The sequence below is a fragment of the Mercenaria mercenaria genome, chromosome 4 (genome assembly GCF_021730395.1).
Source record: "Mercenaria mercenaria strain notata chromosome 4, MADL_Memer_1, whole genome shotgun sequence".
NCBI lineage: Eukaryota > Metazoa > Mollusca > Bivalvia > Venerida > Veneridae > Mercenaria > Mercenaria mercenaria.
The window spans coordinates 54879819-54898076 of record NC_069364.1 but is presented as its reverse complement, the minus strand read 5'-3'; the positions used below and the strand labels follow the sequence as shown (position 1 = coordinate 54898076).

At 36.1% G+C, this 18258-nt stretch overlaps 1 protein-coding gene across 3 annotated transcripts in view; it reads left to right on the top strand.

Annotated features, from left to right (window-relative positions):
- The window catches only part of LOC123551774 (transmembrane protein 135-like), a 146677-nt gene that overhangs the window by 82576 nt on the left and 45843 nt on the right, over window positions 1–18258 (top strand). The gene's annotated exons all lie outside the window — the stretch shown is intronic.

The window sequence follows — 18258 nt, the reverse complement described above, 5'->3', positions numbered from 1 at the left end:
GTTATACAGGTTTTTCTAAATTTTTGTGTAACAATTATTGTATAGAATATTTGAAGAACATAAATCCCTTAACTGTTCTAAAAGTGTACTGGAATTCTTTTGCAGATAGTTTATAGAACATATGCAGAACTTGATTTGACAAAATCTTCTAGAATTTTGTTTGAGAACATTTGTAGAACATTTGAAGAAATTGATATTTCCTTGAAATGTTCTAAAAATGTTCTACAAATAAGTTCTGGAACATTTTTAGAACTTGTAAATCACAGAATAGGTCATGAATTTATTTTGGAACATTTTAAGAACACTTTTAAGAACACTTTTAGAACCAAATATTGTTCTGCAAATGTTCTTGATTTGTACAATAAAATGTTCCAGAACAGTTCTAGAACAGTTGTTCTAGAACTGAGTTACGGAACACTTCTAGTACTGTTCTGTTATGTTCGGAAACAGTTCTAGAACTGTACTGATTTCTAGAACAGATTTTCACAGTGGTAACTACTAGGAAAGGTACCAGACTGTGTTTATCATAGAGTTATGTTCAATAGCTACTAGGAAAGGTACGGAAGCTGTGTTTATCATAGAGTTATGCTCAATAGCTACTAGGAACGGTACTGAAGCTCTGTTTATTACAGAATTATATTTAATAGCTACTAGGAAAGGTACCGAATTGTGTTTATGATAAACATAGATTTATGTTCAATAGCTACTAGGAAAGGTACGGAAGCTGTGTTTATCATAGTTATGCTCAATAGCTACTAGGAACGGTACTGAAGCTGTGTTTATTACAGAACTATATTTAATAGCTACTAGGAAAGGTACGGAATTGTGTTTATAATAATCATAGAGTTATGTTCAATAGCTACTAGGAAAGGTACCGAAGCTGTGTTTATCATAGAGTTATGCTCAATAGCTACTAGGAAAGGTACGGAAGCTGTGTTTATCATAGGGTTATGCTCAATAGCTACTAGGAAAGGTACGGAAGCTGTGTTTATCATAGAATTATGCTCAGTAGCTACTAGGAAAGGTACGGAAGTTGTGTTTATCATAGAGTTATGCTCAATAGCTACTAGGAAAGGTACGGAAGCTGTGTTTATCATAGGGTTATGCTCAATAGCTACTAGGAAAGGTACGGAAGCTGTGTTTATCATAGAATTATGCTCAATAGCTACTAGGAACGGTACTGAAGCTGTGTTTATTACAGAATTATATTTAATAGCTACTAGGAAAGGTACCAAATTGTGTTTATAATAATCATAGAGTTATAATCAATAGCTACTAGGAAAGGTACAGAAGCTGTGTTTATGTAACAGAATTACGATATATTAGAACCAAACCTGATCTACTTTAATACATATTTGAAATTACCGACTCCTACCCCATTGTACAACTTACATCAATTTTAAGCAAATGCCTGCCAAAAAAAGGGTGAAATGTTGTTGTTTTTTTGCAACAAGTAAAATCTGTTCGGTCATGATAGTTTAATCATTTAGCATTTTTGGCAAAAAATTTCTCAGAAGAATCCTTTTTCAAAATGGTGAATATTCTAAACAAAAACCAAAACAACTATATCCTTAAGTCAGTATATCACAAAAGATTATAATAAAAGAAGGAAATGATATTGCCGGACATTATGTTTGAACCCACTATCCTGAGGGTTGAAAACCAAGTCACTTTGTCAAATAAACTTTGTTAACTCTTTAGAGGCCAAATATTTTCAATGAGAAATTTTGTCAGAATTGCTGTCTTCGAATCACGTTTGAAGAAGGAGTAAGAGAGCTCTTGTTGACGTCTTGCTCTTGCTCATGGTTTTGTGAAACTTAAATGCTGCTTTAACTAAGACATACAAAACTGAAGACTCTTATGGGAACATTATAATATGCTAACCTGTTCTGTTTTATGTATGATTACTTATTTGAAATATTCTGAAAATTTTGTGACTACATTGCATTGCTTTTGACAAATGATGTAAACAAATTTTATTCCTATAACTGTTAAATTAAATGTTGGATATCAATCACTCTGGTGCACCTGTTCTGAAATATATACTATCAGACTGTACTAAAAAAAAATGTCAGCCCTGCATCGGCTTGAAAAACAACTTCTGTTATGCTTTCCGAAGGTCGAGCATATAGTTGCCGCTTTGTTATTTATGGTTAAAAAAACATACATTTAAAACTTTACCAGACGGCCGCTCTGTGATAACTTATGAACCTGTATACAGCTTTTACTGGCTAAAGATCAGTAAAGGTTAATATATGTTTCTTTGCAAGTCATGAATGTTACAGTACAGTTACGAATGCTAATAACGGTGGTTTGTATGTGGAATATATGTAGTATTATTACTGACTTTCATACAAACTGCTAATTAGGTGTCATAGAACTGTAATTTATTGCTCTTGCAACTGTTACATAACTGTAAATAAAACAAGAGCTGTCGGAGGACAGCAACGCTCGACTATTCAACAGCCTTGTCAATTGAATGAATACAAAAGTTGAAAAAGGGGCATAATTTTGTAAAATGCAAAGTAGAGGTATTGAACCTCTGTACTGCATGTCATATCATGACAGTGAACAAGTGTGTGAAGTTTCAATCCTTTCCAATTTGTGGATACTGAGATACCAGTTTACATACAAAAACTTAACAAAAAACTGCTAAGTCAAAGGGGCATAATTTTGTAAAAATGCCAAGTAGAGTTATGGGACCTTCACAGTGCATGTTAGATCATGACAGTGAACAAAGTGTGAAGTTTCAATCCATTCCAATTAGTGGATACTGAGATATCAGATTAATACAAAAATTTAACCAAAACTGCTAAGTCGAAAAAGGGGCAATATTTGAAAAAAAAGAGAGTGAGTTTATGGGACTTGCTTAGTGCATGTCAGATCATGATAGTGAACAAGTATGTGAAGTTTCAATCCATTCCCATTAGTAAGTACTGAGATACCAGCTTACATACAAAACCTTAACCAAAAATTTCTAAGTCGAAAAAGGGGCATAATTTTGTAAAAAAGCAAAATAGAGTTATGGAACCTGTGCAATGTAGATCAGTTCATCACAGTGAATAAGTGTGTGAAGTTTCAATCCATTCCCACAAGTGGTTACTGAGTTACCAGCTTACATACAAAACCTTAACCAAAAATTTCTAAGTCGAAAAAGGGGCATAATTTTGTAAAAAAGCAAAATAGAGTTATGGAACCTGTGCAATGTAAGTCAGTTTGTCACAGTGAATAAGTGTGTGAAGTTTCAATCCATTCCCACAAGTGGTTACTGAGATACCAGCTTACATACAAAACCTTAACCAAAATCGGGACGCGGACGCCGACGCCGACGCGGACGCCGACGCATGGGTGAGTGCAATAGCTCACTATTCTATGAATAGTCGAGCTAAAAATTAATATGCGGTATATATAATAAATGTTTAAGAATACACTTTACGTAACAAAAAATATGTATATACATAATTATGAAAAAAAAATATAACAAAACACATTTTTTCCTTTAGAAAGATTGTGTCTTGGTTTAATGGTTTTCAGTGTAATTGAGTGTAGTTGGCTAAGGTGCGCAGTAGGCTCCCAATTAACTTTTTACGCATGCTAAAGATATGTCTGTTCACTTACTGCAGTATGCATTATTATTGTGTAATGTCATGTCAGAAGATTGTTTGTCAATCATTTAACTGTTTTCTCAAGCACAGTAGGGGTTTCCCATGTCAATTTGGCGTGAAAAGTCTTAAAAGCACACAACAATACCACTCGTATTTCTTTGTTTACGCATCCCGCTGACGAAATTCATCCTTCTCAGCAATGTTTCCGCAGCAAAAAAAGCATGGAAATGTAATTAATTGTAGGCGATGGCAGGTATATGTTATAGGTTCTTTATCAGGGTGGAAAGATTCTTGGAGCCTGATTTGTAGGATTTGATATTGGTGCTGATGGATGATTCCTAGTGTGGCAGTGCATTCTGGGCTCTGTTTTTCAGAGATTTTCTGGTACCTGGCCACACACTGAGAAATCTAGTTTTTTTTTGCTGGTTCCTTGCTGGTTCCTTGTGATGTTGAATGTATTTGATGATAATTTGCCAGGCAGTACATTGACTGGTTCGCGGTGTTGCAGAGCATTTAGGGCTCGGGGCTCATTTGATTTGAGTTTTTAAAATTCCTTCAGACGAAATACATTTAAGGTGATAGCTGATGCCTGAGGCCACAAATGTCATTTAGCAGGTTACAAGAGAAAGTGATCTTTCTGAATTTGGGGCTTTGATAAGTAATGGTTCCTTAGAGCGTAGTTATGAATAAGTAGGTTTCTATTGAAACTAGTACAATTCCACACTCACAGATATGTTCTTGGTACATTCCCTCACTCTGGTACCTTGCCACACACAGAGATATGTTCCTGGTTCTTACACTGTGGGTACCTTGCTGCTGATCAATATTTGGAAAGATCTGTAGTGACTTGAACAGGACACCCACCACCCCCCCCCCCCCAAAAAAAAAAAAAAAAAAAAAAAAAAAAACACACACAAAAAAACAACAACAAAAACAGCAGAAAACAAAAAAAACCACACACACACACACACACACACACACACACACACACACACAAAAAAGAACATATCATTAGGAAGATGTTTTAAGTAGATTTCATAGGGAAAAGATTACAGATATTCTATAGGGTTGAGATGACAAAATTTAAATATATGTCATAGGGAAGATTTTACCAGTTCTTTTCATAGGGAAGAGGCTACAGGAATTCATTACTGGTAAACAGTCAGTCCCAGCCAGAAAAAGTACCATTTTTTCCCCCAGATGGAAGGCAAATGTTTCCCAAAATCCAGTTGACAAAAAAAGAAATGAAATTTTATGTCATTTGTGAAATTTGGATTCGAAAGCCTTAATATAAAAATAATCTTTTTAAGAGAGTCTTAATTAAAACATATCCCAGTGTTGCTGAATATATCTCGCAGCAGCAGCAGATGAAACCTCGATGGTGCACTACTTATAACTTGCAAAGACACTGATAATAAAATTTAATCGTTTACATTACCATTTTCTGTTTCCTTTATTTCTTCCCCAAATTCACAATTTAAAAAAACATTTTTCCCCATTTTATCATATCCTGTACCATCCACAAAATCTGAAATTCCTGAATTACAAAATTTATACATTTTATAAGGAAAATTAAAGATTACAAAACATAATACGAAAGAGATTACAAGTACTTTTCATAGGACTGAGATAAAAATATGACCGCATAGGAAGACATTGATATAAGTACATGACTTCCTTGTCAAATGAAAGAGATTACAACTACCTGACTTTTGTCAAATGGAAAAGATTATAAGTACATGACTTTTTTTCAAAAGAAAAAGATTACAAGTGCAAGAAAAAGATTACAACTGCATGACTTTTATCAAATGGAAAAGATAACAAGTTCATGACTTTTTGGTCAAATGGAAGACATTATAAATAAATGTCTTCTTTTGGTCAAATGGAAAGATTACAAGTAATTACAAGTACATGGCTAAATATTTTGTCAAATGGAAAAGATTACATGTGCATGACTCTGACAAATGGAAGAGATTACAAGTACATAACTTTTTTAAAAGAAAATTTTTATGGTCCCGAAGGGAGGCATATTAGTTTTCAACTGTCCGTTCGTTCGTTAGTCACAACGTTAACTTTTTGCATGAAGGCACTTTACTCGCGAACCACTGCACACAGGACCTTCAAACTTCACTTGCTGATAGTACTCATTGAGTACATGATCCCTACTGACTTTGGAGTCACCAGGTCAAAGGTCAAGGTCACAGGGGCCAACGTAAACTTTTTGCATGAAGGCACTTTACTCGCGAACCACTACACCCAGGACCTTCAAACTTCACATGCTGATAGTACTCATTGAGTACACGACCCCTACTGACTTTGGGGTCACCAGGTCAAAGGTCAAGGTCACAGGGGCCAATGTTAACTTTTTGCATGAAGGCACTTTACTCACGAACCACTGCACCCAGGACCTTCAAACTTCACATGCTGATAGTACTCATTGAGTACACGATCCCTACTGACTTTGGAGTCACCAGGTCAAAGGTCAAGGTCACAGGGGCAACGTTAACTTTTTGCATGAAGGCACTTTACTCGCGAACCACTGCACCCAGGACCTTCTAACTTCACTTGCTGATAGTACTTATTGAGTACACGACCCCTACCAACTTTGGGGTCACCAGGTCAAAGGTCAAGGTCACAGGGGCCAATGTTAACTTTTTTACATGAAGGCACTTTACTCGCAAACCACTGCACCCAGGACCTTCAAACTTCACATGCTAATAGTACTTATTGAGTACACGACCCCTACTGACTTTGGGGTCACCATGTCAAAGGTCAAGGGCACCAGGTCAAAGGTCAAGGCACTGTGGGGGCATTTGTCACCATTAGTGACAGGTCTTGTTAGATAACAAGTACATGACTTCTTTTTCAAATGGAAAAGATTATAAGCATATGACATTTTTCTCAGATGGAAGAGTTTACAACTAAATGACTTTTATCAAATGGAAAAGATAACAAGAGCATGACTTGTTAGTCAAATGGAAGAGATTACAATTAAATGACTTTTTTGGTCATATGGAAGAGATTACTACATGTTTTTATTCAAATGGAAAACTTACAAGTACATGGCTTATTTATTTTGTCAAAAAGAATAGAATACATGTTTATTTCAGGCAGGAGGAGTAGGGGGTGTAAGAATTAAAAGTACATAGAATTAGGAATATGAATAAGAGGTTGGTGTATTTGTCAAATGCTTGATGATATTTCTTGTAGGAGTATTATTATTTATTAGTTAGCCAGCTGAAGAATTTGCCCCATGTGGTTCTGGGAGATCTGTGTATGAAAAGAATTGGAACCACTGCCTGAATTACCCTTGCATGATCGTAAGAGGCGACTAATAGGGTCTAACACTTGGTTTTGCAGTAACTCTGTGATTCCAGCAGGTATGCAAATTTTGATTCCATACCTCATGTTTTTATTTCGATGTAAATGAGATGTGGAACCAAAATTTGTGGTCCTGTTTGGCGCCATATAACCTATACTGTGTTGGTGCACTGTAAAACCGAAATAAATAAATAGCTGAAGAATTTCATTTAATCACCAATGCTTTATTTATTTCTTTGTTTTCAACAAAGATTATGAATATAACCAGTAACATTTTCTGACACTGGTATTTGTTATGTATTTATGAGTGACGTTATCAAGGGGGATAATCATAGAATATATTGCCAAGTTGGGCAAAGTTCTAGGAAAATGCTAGTTCATCTTGATAGGCCATGGAGATAAGCTGCGGTTGATGTGGGGAGAACAGTGTGCCAGTATTATATCAGTCTTTATGGTTAATAAATCAATAGACACCCTGAAAGATTATTGAAAACAGTTTTAGTCCCTTTCTTTTCTTTGGATTCAAAATCATAAAATTGTGTGTGTATGACAACTGCCTCACTATTCTTGATGCTTTATTAAAAATGCACTTTAAGGGGCGTCATCATTTATTGCACATGAATAGTTATGTTTAATTTGCATTATTTTTACATTTTAAAAAATAATCAAAGAAATTTAGAAGACTTGACATGCAGTGGTTAATGTGGGGAGAACAACACAGCAGTATCATGCCAGTCATTTAAGAGACACCCTAAAAGTTGAAGTCCCTTTCTTTTAAATGGATTTGGGGCAAATTTGTTCCACTCAACCTGGGACATGCCGGTCACGTGAGCTGCAAGAAAAAAAATTCTTGCTGGTTTGTTAATTAACAAACACTTTAATTGGCGTATCATCTGGCCATGTGAGCTGCAGATAATAAAAATAATTTTCCAATTTTTTATGATTTTCTATTGCAGTCTGTTCAAAATGAGTTAGCAGAATATTTCTTGCAGTATGTTTCTACCTTTACTGGTATTAACGCTAAATTTCCGAATATTTACCAGATTTTATATCACGAAAAATATATGATTTGCGGCTTTGCCAATCTCACAAGACGGGCGCACATCGGCATATACAGGAGAGACCCAGGCAGTGCCAAGAAGTCAAATGAACGCCTAGCCGGTTGCCTGCAGCGAAACGGCATGCGTCGCAAAACTTGAAAAGCGAAACAAATTGGCCCTTTGAGGTTCATACTTTCTGTATGCCAATTGCTCCATTGGTTATGATTGCTTTATGAAAAGTGCACTTTAAAGGATCTCATATTTTATAGCACATGCATTATTATTCTTGATTTGCATAATTTATGCATTTTAAAGAGTATTCGAAGAAAATTTGACAAGTTTATATTACATGTAGAATACAGTTTTTCAGCAATTATGCAGTGTATTAAGTTTTTGCTAAGTCAGAATAATTTAGGAGTTTACTTTTGAATATTATACAAAATGTAGAAAGTATCACTTACTTATTTTATTCAATATATGTTTAAAGACTGACTGAAAATGACCGCAATATCCAGGTTGTTGTCATGTAAGACATCAGATCTGTTAATCATTATGCTTATAATGTGCATAAGATTTATTGTTTTTAATGGTGTACAATTTTTGTGTCCTCTAAAGGGTAGCTCTTTGATTTACCATTGTTGGCCCTGTACATCTGTCTGTCCATCAATCTGGATGTCTGTCTGAATTTGTGTTGTGCAGCTCAAAAAATGTTTGACCTAGTGATGTTGAGCACCTGGGGTTTTGTTTGGGATTTCAGTCAGACCAGAGTTATGGCCCTTGACTTAGTCTCAAAAGTATACTTAAATACCCTAAAAGTTTGTGCCACATGCACATAATTATGTCAAAACATATTTCACACTGCTGCTCAGAAATTAGGAATGTCATTCTTCAACTGAAGTTGTGCATCTGGGCTTTGGGAAATCATTTTGCCTGACCAGAGTTACTGTCCTTGAGTTAGCATTGCAGTATAAGTTACCACTGCTGAATGACAAATTTACATTGCTGAACATTAGGATAACAGAGCAGAATAACAAGTTAGCACAGCTGAATGAAAGGTTAGCACTGTCGAATCGCAAAGACACCACTGCCAAATGACAAAATTAGCACAGCCAAGTAACAAGTTAGCACTGCTGAATGAAAGGTTAGCACTGTCGAATCGCAAAGACACCACTGCCAAATGACAAATTAGCACAGCCAAGTAACAAGTTAGCACTGCAGTATGAAAGGTTTGCACTGTCAAATCGCAAAGACACCACTGCCAAATGACAAAATTAGCACAGCCAAGTAACAAGTTAGCACTGCAGTATGAAAGGTTAGCACTGTCAAATCGCAAAGACACCACTGCCAAATGACAAAATTAGCACAGCCAAGTAACAAGTTAGCACTGCTGAATGAAAGGTTAGCACTGTCAAATCGCAAAGACACCACTGCCAAATGACAAAATTAGCACAGTCAAGTAACAAGTTAGCACTGCTGAATGAAAGGTTAGCACTGTCAAATCGCAAAGACACCACTGCCAAATGACAAGATTAGCACAGCCAAGTAACAAGTTAGCACTGCAGTATGAAAGGTTTGCACTGTCAAATCGCAAAGACACCACTGCCAAATGACAAATTAGAAGAGCCAAGTAACAAGTTAGCACTGCTGTATGAAAGGTTGGCACTATGGAATCTCAAAGACACCACTGCCAAATGACAAATTAGCAGAGCCAAGTAAAAAGTTAGCACTGCTGTATGAAAGGTTGGCACTGTCCAGTCACAGACACCACTGCCAAATGACAAAATTAGCACAGCCAAGTAACAAGTTAGCACTGCAGTATGAAAGGTTTGCACTGTCGAATTGCAAAGACACCACTGCCAAATGACAAAATTAGCACAGCCAAGTAACAAGTTAGCACTGCTGAATGAAAGGTTTGCACTGTCGGAACGCAAAGACACCACTGCCAAATGACAAATTAGCACAGCCAAGTAACAAGTTAGCACTGCTGAATGAAAGGTTAGCACTATGAAATCGCAAAGACACTACTGCCAAATGACAAATTAGCACAGCCAAGTAACAAGTTAGCACTGCTGAATGAAAGGTTAGCACTGTCGAATCGCAAAGACACCACTGCCAAATGACAAATTAGCACAGCCAAGTAACAAGTTAGCACTGCTGAATGAAAGGTTAGCACTGTTGAATCGCTAAAACACCACTGCCAAATGACAAAATGAGCACAGCCAAGTAACAAGTTAGCTCTGCTGAATGAAAGGTTAGCACTATGGAATCGCAAAGACACCACTGCCAAATGACAAAATTAGCACAGCCAAGTAACAGGTTAGCACTGCTGAATGAAAGGTTAGCACTATGGAATCGCAAAGACACCACTGCCAAATGCCAAATTAGCACAGCCAAGTAACAAGTTAGCACTGCTGTATGAAAGGTTAGCACTGTCCATTCGCAAAGACACCACTGCAAAATGACAAATTAGCACAGCCAAGAAACAAGGTAGCACTGCTGAATGAAAGGTTAGCACTGTCGATTCGCAAAGACACCACTGCAAAATGAAAAATTAGCACAGCCAAGTTACAAGTTAGCACTGCTGAATGAATGGTTAGCACTGTGGAATCCCAAAGACACCACTGCCAAATGACAAATTAGCACAGCCAAGTAACAAGTTAGCACTGCTGAATGAAAGGTTAGCACTGTCGAATCGCAAAGACACCACTGCCAAATGACAAATTAGCACAGCCAAGTAACAAGTTAGCACTGCTGAATGGAAGGTTAGCACTGTCGAATCACAAAGACACCACTGCCAAATGACAGATTAGCACAGCCAAGTAACAAGTTAGCACTGCAGTATGAAAGGTTTGCACTGTCGAATCGCAAAGACACCACTGCCAAATGACAAAATTAGCAGAGCCAAGTAACAAGTTAGCACTGCTGTATGAAAGGTTGGCACTATGGAATCTCAAAGACACCACTGCCAAATGACAAATTAGCACAGCCAAGTAACAAGTTAGCACTGCTGAATGACTTAAGACCATGTCAAAATGAAAATGTACCACACTTTAATGACGTTCTCTAAGCACTGCTGAATGAGAAGTAAGCACTGCCTAATGAAAACTTTCCACAGTCGAATGATGTTAAGTGTAAACATCAAAAGTAAATGAAAGGCACAGCCAAATGACATGTAACATAAGCAAATGATTTTATTTTGGTGTTAAAGACTGCTTTAGCCTATGACATATGGTAAAAAAAAAACATGCTGTGATTGAACAACTTGAGGTGGGGTTTCCATGGCCAAATGTTTAAGGTCACTGACTTCAAATCACATGCCCTTTTACTGATGTGGGTTCAAGCCTTACTCAGGGCATTGAAATCTTCATGTGAGAAAGCCATCCAGCTGGCTTATGGAAGGTGGGTGGTTCTACTCAGGTGCCCACTTGTAATGAAATAAGGCATGGATGGGCACCTTGATTTTGCCTCCACTGTGAAAAGGTGGAAAGACACCATTTGACCTATAATTGTGTTAATGTGACTTAAACCCAATCAAAGCAAAAGAAAAACCAACAAACAACATGAGGAGTATACATAGTGACCATTACAGTGCATTTTTAAGAGTTGTTTTTTTTGGCTACCCTCTAACCATGTTAACTAAGGTCACACTATTTAAAGGTTAATTTTATAGGCAATTCCTATGGTCAGACCAAGGTAACAGTTCTATATACAGGTGAATGCTAATATAGGTTAAACTGTATTAATTATGTTGAAATAAGCTACAAAAAACAAGTTCACACAAAAATGAATCGACAAACTTTCTGCAGAAGCCATCTTGACCTCACAAATGTAGAGTGTAGCTGTGTTTTGAAATTTTTACAACTCATTTACCAAGATAACTCTAATCTTTGATTTATTGACAGTTGTAATCATGGCAGAGATTAGCGGTCCATGATAAATCATAATTATCAAAAATGACTGGAGAATAAAAATCCTGAAAAAAAATATGCACTGCCTGTAATTTCTCCTGAGAGATGATAAGCGAGTTGGTGCAATAACCAATTAACTCTAATAACAGATATCTCTTGATAATTTTATCTGCTGTTCTCCAAATTTCGTAAAATAAGTGAGCATGTGCGGGGAGTCCCAGTCTTCTGCTTCATTTAAAGTAATGAAAGCCAGCCATTAGAGCTCATTTTCCGAGTTACTCAGGGGAAAGGAAAGCTCTGTCAATTCAGGAAAAAACATGGACAGTAAAAAGGCTAGAGTGAGATTTTTATCTGGTGTCATGTCAGGGTTTGCTTGCCATGATCAATATCACAGAAGTTTTTCCTGTGCCCTACTCTGCCGACCCTACTTTCACCCCTCACCCCTCTCACGGCATAGCGCCCCCACTACTCCAGGTATCTGGCGTTGTGTGTAGACATCTTGTTAAAAATTCTCAGTAATCTTCTATTACTTTTATTACTGCTGACAATTGAATGAAACTTCAAACATACCTTCCCATGATAGTGGCAATGATATAGGTTCCATAACTCTTGCTATGGAAATTATGCCTGCCCATTTTTTCCCAACAAAATTCTGTTTGTGATTGTCAGCAGGTTAGTGCCTCAGTAAATATGTTTCACAACTGAATGAGACTTCATGTGATAATACCAAGAAGATCCCATAACTCTTGCTATCATTTTGATGAAATTATTCCCCTTTGCATTCTAAGCCATTTTTACAGTGAAATATACCTCTTTTCAGTTGCTGAAACAAAACAGGTAGGGTAGAGGGAATGGAATTGCTTCTGGCTTTTACACATGACCTGCGCCCATGATATAGGTATACTCATTGAGGGATCATAATTCCCTGAATTATGTGAGTTGCAGCCCTTTGTAATTTTTCAATATTATACAGTGTCATTATAGGGATGTACGGGGTATCTATGTGCACTGGACAGTCATTTTATTTTTAGATTTTTTATCCTGATAATCATTTTCAATGGTTGTAAGTTTTTGCTCTATATTCATACATACAGAAGTAGTGCCTAAGTATTTTGGTACTTTTTTTCCTTTACATAGCTGTCTGTCTGAGAAATCGAGACTACATCTCTCTCATACAACATTATAATTACACTGTTTGTATTCATAATGTTTATCTAGATAATACAATCAGTCCTTTCAGCTTTTAACTTGAGATAATAAAATAAAGATGAAAACATCAAAATCGGGAGATTTGATCAGATTTTAGGTTTTCCGAAAGTTTTTAATGGCACCTCTTAAAACATTAAAATCTCCAGTTTCAATGGTCTTTTTAGCAGTATGAGTTTTTAAAATCTCACTTTGGATATCGTTAAGATCTCTTGAGTCGATCAGTTTTCAGGTATGCCGATATTTTTTGCATAATCTTTGCCAAAATCTTTAAACTGCTGTAGGTAGGAAAAGCTTTACAATTGGACGAGAGACTTTGTACTTAATTAATTAATCAATTAAAGGATCATATGATAATCTAAACGTGCTGCGAGATGTAAATCAATCAGTGGAGAATTTATGACACTTGAAATGATAGACAGGTGTCAGTGAAGCTATGAAAACGAGGCTTGTACTTTACATGCTTACAGGCGGAAAAGAGGTGAATGCAGAATAGCTCAAAATAGTTTCTCTTGTACGTGTAAGAGTAAAAAAGCACATTATTTCATTCATTCATGAATAGATTTGTTTTCCTTTTTCTCTCTGGCAATACAGTAATTGCGCCGATATTTGATGCAGTTTAGTCACTACAGTCTAAGGGAAGTAACTCTAATAAATGTTTAGATTTGTACCATGTGTAATTAATACAGCGCTATGTCTACTATATTGACAAAACTGAGAAAAAAAACTTCAGAGTTTAATATATGCACAAAAAAAGCAAATAATAAAAAAAAGAGTGTTAATATTGGATTTTCATCAAATTTGTTTGCTAACTATTAAAGGTTATTGACAGAAGCCGCTATTTCCATCCAGGAAATTTGCTTTTGTATACATTCCCTATCAGACTAAGTCAACAGAATGTTTTCACAGTATTTCTCAAATTGTCTGGTTTAAGAGGGCTAATGTTTGTGACATGTGCCAAATCGTATTTATATTTGTTTGTTTTTCTTTCATTCTCACAGGAATGAAACTGATCAGCCATTAGGCTTGTTTAAACATTTGTCTTTCTTAAAATGTGGAGATGAGAAATCAGAAAATGAATTGTACCACACACAAAGCTTGGATTTGGTTTACATAACATACACTCAAGACTTCTGGCCTAATTGATGGAAGAAATTTTTTTCAACCAGAAAGTAGATTTATGCTTTTAAGAATTTGGTCATGTTTGGTTTAATTGCTGTTTTCAGTTAGCCATTCAGTGTTCCTGGATTGCCTACCATCCTTAGGATTGTTCATCATTCTGTAACTAAGGCTCCTGTGTTTACACGTGTAAATTAGTTCCTGTTTTTTATTGGTAAACAGTTAAAAAATTTCTGTCCTGTTAAGGGAAATGAATTAACTTTCTCTCAGCGTAAAACTGAATGAAACTGAGTGGCTATTTTTGTGTACTTGTTTGATAACCAGATAAATTTTGTTATGGGGACGGAACTAAACCATGTAAGAAAGGCTTTATGCAGCGCTAATTTTGAATCGTATCAGACATTGCCAAACATAGTGCTTTAACATGAGAATGAACTTTGTGAAATTGTTTCCAAAATTTGTAAAAAAAATTTCCAAGTTTCATTTGAGAAAATAATGCATGTACAATTGTTTGCCTCTGTGTTGAAATGAGGGGAGAAGCCACCTAGAGTCATTTCTGTAAAGTTGTTTAGATGGTATTGTTTCATGTTTGAAAGATCATGTAAATATTTACAGAATGCTGTAAACATGGCGGCCTTGTCTGTAACTGTGGGGCCTCCGTGGCCAAGTGGTTAAGGTCGCTGACTTCAAATCGCTTGCCCCTCATGGGTTTTGTATGCAATGAAATAATGGATTTTGTATGTGTGGAAGTGTAGGGTTTTGTAGGTTTTGTGATCATGCTTACTGAAGGTTTTTTGAATTTTGACAGTGATATAATTAAGCGGATGTTCTAGTTTCATGTCCAGTGATCAGGTTTTCAGTCAAGTTCGTGTAACAAAACTACTAATTTTAAATTCAAAGTGACAGAATGTAGCGCCGCTGTGCTGGCCTAGAGAATCAGGAGTTTTTGCTCGAGTTACCAATAAATGTCTTTATGATGAAACCAGAAACAAAAAAGTGAACTCATTATATTTGTAAATGTAAACATGCAAGGGTTTGTTTAGAAAACGGTTAATTATCAACTGTTTTTTCATTTTCTTTGTATAGGCTGCATGTAAAGTACAAACAGCATAAGCTTACAAATGACACTGACACGGAAAAAAAAGCTTGTGTTTGTACAAAAATATGAAGATAATTAATACAACATGGATGTTACATATGTTAGAGTCAGTCTTCCTTGAAATCCGAATCATTCGTTAATTTCTATGACTGGTTTACAGTTGAGTTTTGACACAAGCTAAATTTGTCAGACAATAAAAAAGAAGCGGCGATGGAAAACCACCCACAGCTAGATTGTTAAATTGTGCCCAGATCTGTGGAAAAAAATAATGGCATAAAGTATTTATGATAAAAGTTACCGAGAAGTAGTCTAATGGTCATGACAGGGATTGCAGTTTTACCTACATTTATTACGCAAAAAGTCACATTGTTCGTTTTATTTGTGGAGCGCTGTGTTGAATTCGGAGCAGTTCATTAATTTGTTTTGATTTTTATTGGTATAAACTTAAATGACTGATTCATATTGGTGCATTTTCTTCAGATGTGAAGACAGTAGTGCAGCATGCTGCTTGAACATAGAGCTTTAAACAATGGTGGATGTTTTTGTTTATTGTATACAATTAAAGGCATACGCTAGAATTCAGGGCAAAATTTTTCCCACTAATAGAATTTCTTGAAAAACAATCATGTAAGAAACAAAAATATGCTATAAAAATCATAGGTCACCGGCATTGAAAAAGAGTTATCTGTTCTTGAAAACATCATTTTCCCCCAAAAAATGCCATTTTGAAGGGCAGATAACTCTCTTTCAGTACTGATGACCTATGACTTTTATTGCATATTTTTGTTTCTTAGATGATTGTCCTTCAATATCCAAAGTTTAAAGAAATTCTATTATTGGGAAAAATTTCGCCCATCTCGATATACAGGGAATTCTAGCGTATGCCTCTAAACCAAGTAACCACCTGTTTGCATTACAAACAAATAAAACAACATTCCACTTTTAAGATGCTGTATAAAATGAAATGATAATAAGATGCTGTATAAAATGATAAAGTGTTACTGCTAATGGTTATAAGAATAATGAACATTAATATCATAATTTTGATTACAAATAAATTATTATAATACTCCTACAAACAAAGTCGTGTGAAATTGATGTTATTCCAACAAAAGTGTTGAAGTCATATTTAAACGAGCTCCTCCCAATTATAACTAGACTAGTGAATCTTTCATTGACTCAAGGAGTCTTCCCAGTGCAGTGGAAACAGGCAATAGTTAGACCTCTGTTAAAGAAAGCTGGTCTCGAACTTATATTCTCAAACTATAGGCCAGTGAGCAACTTATCATTCTTGTCCAAATTGATAGAGAAAGCAGCACTGTATTTACTTAATAAACATGTAAATGAACATAATCTCCTTCCAAAAAATCAGTCCGCATACAGGCAACATCATTCGTGCGAATCGGCTTTATTGAGACTTATCAATGACATCTTGGACGCTATGGAACATCAAGAAGTGACTGCATTGATAGCATTAGACCTTAGTGCAGCTTTTGATACGGTAGATCACGATATTCTTTTGGACGTTTTGAAATGTCAGTATGGTGTCTCTGGTGTTGCACTGGACTGGTTGAACTCATATCTGAGGCCATGGAGCTGCCGCGTGAGTGTGAATCAAACAGTGTCATCAGCACGTGAGCTTATGTGTAGTGTCCCCCAGGGAAGCTGTTTAGGGCCGTGGCTCTATCTCACGTACGCAGGAACGATTTTTGACATTGTTCCCCCGTCCATTTCCGTCTTTGGCTTTGCCGACGACCACACCGCAAGCACACGTTTTAAGCCCGAACCATCCATCGAGGCTAAATCCATTGGTGAACTAGAGGAGTTTGCTACAGATTCAAATGAGTGGATGAACAGTAACAAACTAAAAATGAATTCCTCAAAAACTGAACATATTGCCTTTGGAAGTGCCCCTCAGTTGAATAAGTTAAACATTCACGAGATAGATATTTGTGGTGATAAAATCAAGAGACAGAGTAACATCAGATATTTGGGGGCCTATTTGGACGAAACTTTTACTTTCAAAGAGCATATAAAAATAAAGTGTAGAACGGCAATGTTGAATTTTTCCGAATCAAAAACATTCGCAAATATTTGACTCAGGATGCAACTGAAACCTTAGTGCTATCGCTGGTTATTTCGCATTTAGACTACTGTAATGTTATTTTATACGGTATTTCTGATTGTGACATCGCAAAACTGCAACGCATTCAAAATATGTGTGCGAAGTTAGTTCTGAATCGTAGAAGAAGAGACAGTTCTAAGCAGGCACTCTACGATTTGCACTGGCTGCCGATCAAAGCCAGAATAAACTTTAAGATCTTGACGTACATGTTCAATTGCCATGTTGGAAATGCGCCTGCATATTTGATTGAACTCTTAACACCGAAAATCCCCCAGCGCTCCCTCAGATCCTCGGAGTCATCAGTTGACTGTTACATCGTCCCTTTCAACAAGCGAAAAACTTTTAGTGATAGAAGCTTTAGTACTATAGGGCCAAAGTTGTGGAACAATTTGCCGTTGAACATCAGACAAAGTTCTTCAATTGACTGCTTTAGGAAAAGGTTGAAAACGCATTTCTTCAGAGACTACTTTTCATTATTCTAAGTTTTGACTGAGTTTTAAACAATGATGCTGGTGACAGTGATAGAAATTTAATGTTTGTCTGTGATAATTGTATGTTAGTAATATTTTAAAATATAGTATTATCATTGACTTTAAATTAATAATTGCTATTTTGATTCGTTTTAATTAATCTTATTTAAAATATTTTATATTTAATATTTTATTTCAACTTGTATTGTAAAACGCCATTGAATATGTTTTAAATGTAGAAATAGGCGTTTAAGCAAATAAACCAGTTTCAGTTTCAGTTTCAGTTTCCTATCACGTACCGTGTGTCGACCTCCAGCTCTGAAGTCATAGCATTTTGATGTTAGAACAATGTGATGTCATATACA